The sequence below is a fragment of the Dermacentor albipictus genome, unplaced genomic scaffold (genome assembly GCF_038994185.2).
Source record: "Dermacentor albipictus isolate Rhodes 1998 colony unplaced genomic scaffold, USDA_Dalb.pri_finalv2 scaffold_109, whole genome shotgun sequence".
Classification (NCBI taxonomy): Eukaryota; Metazoa; Arthropoda; class Arachnida; order Ixodida; family Ixodidae; genus Dermacentor; species Dermacentor albipictus.
The window spans coordinates 89,244-96,320 of NW_027225663.1; positions in this window are offsets into that span (position 1 = coordinate 89,244).

Here is a 7,077-nt window from a genome sequence, read left to right on the forward strand (position 1 = left end):
GTGCTTGATAGGTGATACATGGTGAAATTTTAAAAAACTTGCAAGTTGGTGTGTCACCTCAGAGTGAGCTCTACCAGCACTTGGTTGAATTCCGTATACTAAGTCCAAAGTCAAGGTCGATGACTTCCAGACTGGCCTAGGCTAGTTCGAGCCTGAACCAGAAGAATGAATTCCAAGGCTAAGGAGAGGTAGCTCATTAATTGTTAGCATGACTGATGGGTTGATTCCTACCTCAAAGTCAGTTTTGAAGACTGACCTTACTTCTCCTTATCTTAATTGTTAGTAACATGAATGCAGCAGGACTTTCTTATATATAGTTGGGGACCAACACTCTCTGCATATTCAGTGAGTATGTCAAAAGCATTTTGCAGCTGTTAAATTGCATATCAAGATTCCCATACGTTGATCAAATCGTCATGTCATCAGCATAAATAAAGAACGCAATGCTTGTGATGTCTTGAAGCCTCCATGCAGGACAAATGATGAACAGCAAGGGGGCCAGAACAGAGCCATGTGGCACACTGTGGTTTGAAGCACAGCTAGGATCCAATATGAAAACAATTTACATGCACACTAATTCTTCTCAGACTCAAAAATATGAGTACCACTTTTGTTACCTGCTTTGGTAGACAAAAGTCTTCCATGTTTCAAAAATTACCTAAATTATGTTTTGCATTATTGCATGCATTGGTTGTATCAGTTGCCACCACCGTCCACAACTAGTGGCTGTGAGGGGAGACAAGCAGGACACCACCTGACAGGAGAGACAGGCCATCCTCTGTGCCTAAGTACAACCTGAATCCAATCTGTACTGCTGGGTACATTTAATTTTTATATTCAAGCTCCCATGTTTTTCAAGGTGCATACATGGCCATCATTAATTTCATTAACCAATTTATGTCTGCTTCAGGATTGAAAGCTTCAGTCATATCCTTGCCTTGCATTAGCTGACTCCATTCTGGGCCAGTGAGTTATGCTATCTCGAATTACACCTCCCAATCCTCTGCTGCACATTGGTGCCCTCCTTTCCTCTAGCACCAATTTTGGTACTTTTATAGATTATCAGGTAACTGTCTTGTATATTATATATGATGACTGATAATTTCTAGTATCATCTATTCCTTGTTAATATATAGGATATTATACATCACGCTGCAGATAAAATTTATATGTCCAGTAGCAAGTATTATCAGTGCAAATGTGGCAATGTATAAAAGACTGAGTGAACAGCAGCAATGCAAGGAAATTAAGTGATGGTTGATTGGCTGTGAAATTAGATGCATGCGGGGGCTAACCCACAATTTTTTAATAGAAAATTTGCCACATGTATTGCGATTACAAGCCAATCTTGCAATTTCATAATAGGAGTGTGCAAATATTCAAAATTTCGGATATGAATCAAATAGTCTTTGCTATTCAATTCGTATTTGATTCGAGAATTCACTATTTGAAGTTGTCGAATAGTACATTTGTTTTGTTCGAACACTGTAAAAGACAACAACACTTCTTGCAGTCTACAAGGAGGAAGACTGATATACATGAAGAATCGTTGAATGGTTATAGTGCAGGACAACTGTGATTGTTGCGCAGATGATCCAGTTTCTGAACAAAGATATGGAGGAGGTCATTTACATGCTATAGTTGAGTATAAGCATGTCGTGCCTTAGGAAGACTTTGCATTTGCTCTGTCTAATTAGACAAAGCAATTTATTGTTTGGTCAATCTCTCCATATGCTTCGATTCCTTCAAAATGATATGCAAGGCTGCAGTATTGCCCTTAACTCCTTCACTGAGCTGTATACTCTACTATACTCTACTACATGTGTCTGGGACATGCTGTTCATTTTCTTTCATTTGTGTCATGGTCATTGTGCACAAGATATGATTGTGCTTTCCTTTGCTTCTCATTTACAAGCTTCCTAGTTGACTTGACATCTAGTTGTTAATGGCACTATACGCATCCAAAAAGGCCAGCAAGTCTGTTTTTCCTTAACAGACTCTACCGCATTTTTCATTTCGTTATTTTAGAAATTGGGAATATTCAATATTTGATTCGATATTCAGAGGTAATTTTTCCGTAATATTGCAATCGATTCAATCAGAAAATTTCATTATCCAAGCATGCCTATTCAATATTAAAGCTGCAACAATAAAATGCTTAGGTTTCAGTGCATGAGAATAATGTCATTTATAATTGCTGAATGTTGTGGCTTACGTACTGCGTGCATAACTTTGCCGCTTATATTATAAGCAAGAAAGGCGCAAGAAGATTGCTTGGAGGCAGGGGAAAGCTGAAAAGTGAAGCTTGCTTGACATCATGTCAAGCGTTGAGGGCCCCTAGATGATAGTGATGGCTGGCAGCCAGCTCAGGTATAAAATTGGATTTGTCTTATTTTTTTTTCCTCAGTGGCTCTGACGAAGTGACATAGGAGCGCTGCGCCAAGAAGGCTGCAGCAGAGAGAGCTCACAGTGCTTTGCACAAAGGGAGTGACAGACTGTGAGGAGTTGAAAGATACTTCTTAATTTTGAGAGCTGATGCTATCTTGGCATACATATGCTATTATCTGAAAGTTGCACATATCTACTAGGAGTTCCTTGAGATTTTCAGTTTTTTTTATACATGCTGTGATTTGTGTGCAAAAAGGCATGGAATGTTTTCGTTCATCTTATGAATGAAACCACTTTTTATTGATTCACTATTTTTGTATTTTACTAAGCATACAAGCCGTAGAATCCTTAAGTTTTGCAGTGACGTGCATAAATGTTGATATAACTAATATTGCATTGCACAGCACTTCCTTCGTTTCAAGCAGCTATGCACAGACATGCGTGCAATGACAGAATGAATGTTTGCATTTACCGTCGGTGCTCAGCGTTGCCCATGTATTAATTAAGTTTACTGATACCTTTAGCTACTTCTGCTGCAAGATTTATGGCAACGCTTGTGTAGTCTTGTTAAGCTTGACGGAGCTGTAACGACATCACCTGGTCTGCCTGAAAAAGACACATTGAGATGCAAACTTGTGCACAGTGGCACAAAATGTTTTCACTTCACATCACGCGCAAAAGCGCCACCTGTGCTTTCATGGCATTTCATGCAGCCGTACTTCTGCCGCGGGTTTTACCTCAACGCTTGGGCGGTGCGGTGAAGTTCGACAAGTTTGTTATTATGTCGCACGATATGACCGAATTTCACGCTTTGAGACGGCATCTTGAGCGGAGGGCCAGCAAATGGTTACATTCACCTTAAGCACAAGCGCACTGTGGAGTCACTCGTTCGATTCCACGATGTGTTTGCGTCTGCCGAGGGCTTTACCTCAACGCTTGGGCGCTGCGGTGAAGTTCGACAAGTTTGTTATTATGTCGCACGATATGACCGAATTTCACGATTTGAGACGGCATCTTGAGCGGAGGGCCAGCAAATGGTTACATTCACCTTAAGCACAAGCGCACTGTGGAGTCACTCGTTCGATTCCACGATGTGTTTGCGTCTGCCGAGGGCTTTACCTCAACGCTTGGGCGGTGCGGTGAAGTTCGACAAGTTTGTTATTATGTCGCACGATATGACCGAATTTCACGCTTTGAGACGGCATCTTGAGCGGAGGGCCAGCAAATGGTTACATTCACCTTAAGCACAAGCGCACTGTGGAGTCACTCGTTCGATTCCACGATGTGTTTGCGTCTGCCGAGGGCTTTACCTCAACGCTTGGGCGCTGCGGTGAAGTTCGACAAGTTTGTTATTATGTCGCACGATATGACCGAATTTCACGATTTGAGACGGCATCTTGAGCGGAGGGCCAGCAAATGGTTACATTCACCTTAAGCACAAGCGCACTGTGGAGTCACTCGTTCGATTCCACGATGTGTTTGCGTCTGCCGAGGGCTTTACCTCAACGCTTGGGCGGTGCGGTGAAGTTCGACAAGTTTGTTATTATGTCGCACGATATGACCGAATTTCACGCTTTGAGACGGCATCTTGAGCGGAGGGCCAGCAAATGGTTACATTCACCTTAAGCACAAGCGCACTGTGGAGTCACTCGTTCGATTCCACGATGTGTTTGCGTCTGCCGAGGGCTTTACCTCAACGCTTGGGCGCTGCGGTGAAGTTCGACAAGTTTGTTATTATGTCGCACGATATGACCGAATTTCACGATTTGAGACGGCATCTTGAGCGGAGGGCCAGCAAATGGTTACATTCACCTTAAGCACAAGCGCACTGCGGAGTCACTCGTTCGATTCCACGATCTGTTTGCGTCTGCCGAGGGCTTTACCTCAACGCTTGTGTAGGGCTGTGAAGCTTCATAAATTCTAATAACAGCGCATGGTCTGATAGAATTTCATGCACTAAAGCGTTTAATTATGTGTGGAGAGGCAATGAAACTTCATACTGCGCTCGCAGCTTCACGGGCATAGGATATTTTTTATATCAATGATAATGCTGTGCAGGTTTCTTTTGATGAATGAATAAGTGCTCTTTAGAGAATGAATGGTAATCATGCTGTGAAGCGTGCAGCAGCAGTCATCAGCCATAGTCGGCGCTTTTTCGAATGTTTTATTATGCTTCTGTAAATTGAGCCTGTACCTTTGAGTTTATGCTTCACATAAGACTTGAGTGTGATTCTCTCACAGGAAAAGCGTTTAGCAGGCTTGTGCGTTGAGAAGCCGTAAACAATGACTGACCTAGAGGGAACGTAACGTATTGTACGCATTGGCGCTGTGCATCGTACGTAGCTGACCGAGCATTGGATATGCAAAGCGGGTAGCGATGTCGCAGAACTTTCACTTGTTACCGCTTCTAGCAGAACCGGCGCGTAATAATAAACAAATGAAATGCTGAAACTAGCGGTAACGCCCACATTGTTCAGGTACGAAAGAGATCCGGGCAAGCATTGCAAGTCAATCCAATCCTCTTATGTCCTAGCGAATCGTAGTGTTCGTGAGTTCGCGTCTCTTATGCGCGTTGTTTAAATTTGAAGCGTGGGAGTCGCTTCTTAATGCTTTTCCACAATGATGAGTCTGACGGTGAGTTTTACGATGCGGTTACAAGTTCTACAATATTTTTATCTAAACAAGTGCGTCTGCTTTCGGCTTGCTATAACTGTTCCTCGTCTGGATGGACAAGTAGCGCGTTTTGCAAACAGCATTTCTAGTGCGGGATTAGGTACTGCGCCCGAGAAAATTTGCGCTTATTATGTAGTAGCGAATAGTTATTGCTGCTCCTAAACAATGAGTCCACAGCGCCGCCACTGCAAACTAACATCGAATTTACGCGCTTTGGGTGTTCGCACTGAAATGTGTGCCGATGTGTGGTGCAAGGGAAGTCCCTGTACTCAGTTTAGTAGGAAACTCCATGCTCTTGCTGATGGCTGAGTTCTTTCATAGCATGGGGCATACCGCCCCAGATGGTGCAACGTGTTCAGTTCTAGTATCCGTAACTGGAGAACACCGAGGCAGCTTGCCCTAGACGCGGGTGCACTCGGCCGCTGTTTTAGAGCGCAGCTCTTTGGCGTCCGTTCCTGGGTTTCGCGTCGGCGTTTTTGCTCCATCGCCATGCAACCGAGTAATCCTTCGTAGAACCGTTTTCTTCTGTATCAAGCCACTTCCTCCTGCCCACAGTGGCACCATTTCATACAGCATGATGCTGCAACTCATTTCTCTGTCCTGCTTGCACTCAGCACCCTGTCATGTCTTTCCCAGTGAAAGCTGCATTAATTGATGCACTAGGCATGCTTGAACTCGGTTTTAGCTCTACTGAAACTTTGCTCAAGCAAAGTGGTATCGTGACTGTTCTACTACCATTCTTCCACTTCGCACCCTGCCATCCATTCTGAAAGTGTGACACCTGATTTAGTGTGAACACATTTTGATGGAGTTTTTAATATATTGATGAATTAACAAGACCTTGCTCCACTAAGCTTGAGCAGGCTAAGCTGGGTGTGCCAGTCGAGTGAGCATGATTTCTTCTCTGCTCATAATGCCGACATACATGATTGGCAGACAGGTGAAAGGTTGGACTTAAAAAACAGTGGTGTCACTTCTAGGTGCTTGACACATTAAGAGATAGCATTACATATTATGTGCATGACACATTAATGCATGATATAAACAGCTGCAAGGACCCACTAATGGGATTTTACTGGGACAATGTTAGTTTATTACTTTGAATGTGATATCACTGTAGGTGAACTTCAACCGCTTTGAAGGATCTAGCAGAAAATGGAGTCTGATCCCAAAGGCAGTGCAGTCTAACACATCATCTCAAAGTACCAGCTGTCAAGAGGGAAGAATGCGAGAAACTGGCACGTTTTGCACGCACCAGATGTTTCAAAGAGTGACTTTGGCACAAGAGAAGTGTATGTGCAATGATGTGTTAACGGTTAGAACACAGGAAGTAAAATATGGATAGAATTGAACATGCTCTCAGGAATGGAGGAAGCCTAAAAGCAGTGAAGAAGAAACTAGGAATTGGTAAGAATCAGATGTATGCGTTAAGAGACAAAGCCGGCAATATCATTACTAATATGGATGAGATAGTTCAAGTGGCTGAGGAGTTCTATAGAGATTTATACAGTACCAGTGGCACCTACGACGATAATGGAAGAGAAAATAGTCTAGAGGAATTCGAAATCCCACAGGTAATGCTGGAAGAAGTCAAGAAAGCCTTAGGAGCTATGCAAAGGGGGAAGGCAGCTGGGGAGGATCAGGTAACAGCAGATTAGTTGAAGGATGTTGGGAACACTGTCCTAGAAAGATTGGCTGCCCTATATCCACAATGCCTCATGACCTCGAACGTACCGGAATCTTGGAAGAACACTAACATAATCCTAATCCATAAGAAAGGGGACGCCAAAGACTTGAAAAATTATAGACTGATCAGCTTACTGTCCGTTGCCTACAAAGTATTTACTAAGGTAATCGCAAACAGAATCAGGAACACCTTAGACTTCTGTCAACCAAAGGACCAGGCAGGATTCCGTAAAGGGTACTCAACAATAGACCATATTCACACTATCAATCAGGTGATAGAGAAATGTGCGGAATATAACCAACCCTTATATATAGCTTTCATTGATTACG